The 1,307-nt window shown below is 29.2% G+C and overlaps 1 long non-coding RNA gene across 1 annotated transcript in view; it reads left to right on the top strand.

Annotated features, from left to right (window-relative positions):
• Positions 1-118: 118 nt before the first annotated feature.
• LOC111733965 overlaps positions 119-1,307 on the top strand; it is a 2,270-nt gene continuing 1,081 nt past the window's right edge. Inside the window, exon 1 of the long non-coding RNA XR_002778250.1 lies at positions 119-172. This is a non-coding gene — a long non-coding RNA (uncharacterized LOC111733965). The remainder of the gene's footprint in view (positions 173-1,307) is intronic.

Below are 1,307 nucleotides of genomic sequence, written 5' to 3'. Positions count from 1 at the left end.
AATGAAATTATAAGGGGTTTTGTACAAAGGCAAAAAAAATCAAAACCTATGAATTTAGAAGTCTTTAAACTTTATTATTTTCTACTTCTTTTTACTTATTTTCGTTTTTTCTGTTTTCCAGAGAATCTCACTCCCAATGATGAATCACAACCTAATGACGTTAAGGATTTAGGTATTATTTTGGTTATTAATAAGCCGGCATTATGAGATCTTAGAGTTCTACATGGAAATATCATATTTAAATTACCTGTACTTAGAGTAGAAACATTTGTCCCAAATGAGTGATAATGGACATTTGTGCTTATTTAAATAGTGCAGATACCATGACGAATGTAACCAGTTGTAATGTGTAGACACATAGGTAATACAGTTTTCAAGAGATGCTCCAAATTAGGATTCCTAGTATGGTGAGGTAACTTTATTAAATATTGTGTTTATATGTAGGTTAAAATATATAAAACATAACTTCCTTTCTATGTGATAATTTTGTGATGGCAATTTATAGGTAAATTTTCTTTTTATTCATACTTTGTATACACAAGCCTTAAAATATTACAAGTGGGGTTAGTGTTTTTCTAGAACATGTTGTTATACCACACTTTATGTAGACTCACAAGGTTCTCCCAATATATATTAAGAAAATGATAAAGTATAGCTGTATAGTTAAATTAAATATAATATTTCTTGATGAGTAAATGAAAAATATGTATTTTATTTACATTAGACTAATAAGGTAATCTTTTTATAAAATGTGCCTTAGGCTTTTTATGTTTTCCCACTGAACAATGTGGTCAAACTGTTATCGTGCCAGTTAATCCAGTGCCGTCTTAAGACATTAAACACTTGATAATTTTTTTCTGAAAAGAAAAGAGCAGAGGTAAACATGACACTGTATATTTTGCCATATAAAAATTTCATAAAAATAATGGAAACTTAGAAGCAGAGGTAAAAGTCACCAACATTTCTAAGAATTAAGATTTGCTAATATTATTTATTGCTCCTTAGATAGTCAAAAATGCATGTTTAAGTTTCTATGCATAGTTTTCATCCATGTGTCCCAGTGTTTCATGTACATGCTTAGAATCTCCTTCATAATTAAGACTATGTCTTAATTTTCTTTGGATGGAGAGATAAGGAGGTGTTGATAATAAGACAAATATTGTTTGTGAAGATTGCACCTGGGTGATAGATTAAGAGAACTTCATTATGACATTCCACAGACCCACTTTTGGTGAGAAAAGGATACATTAAATTTCTATAAATCATAAGAAATATAGACTGAATACTGGACTAAACCAACTATAATG

This window comes from Pteropus vampyrus, unplaced genomic scaffold, assembly GCF_000151845.1.
Source record: "Pteropus vampyrus isolate Shadow unplaced genomic scaffold, Pvam_2.0 Scaffold706, whole genome shotgun sequence".
Taxonomy (NCBI): domain Eukaryota; kingdom Metazoa; phylum Chordata; class Mammalia; order Chiroptera; family Pteropodidae; genus Pteropus; species Pteropus vampyrus.
This window is presented reverse-complemented; position numbering and strand designations above follow the sequence as displayed.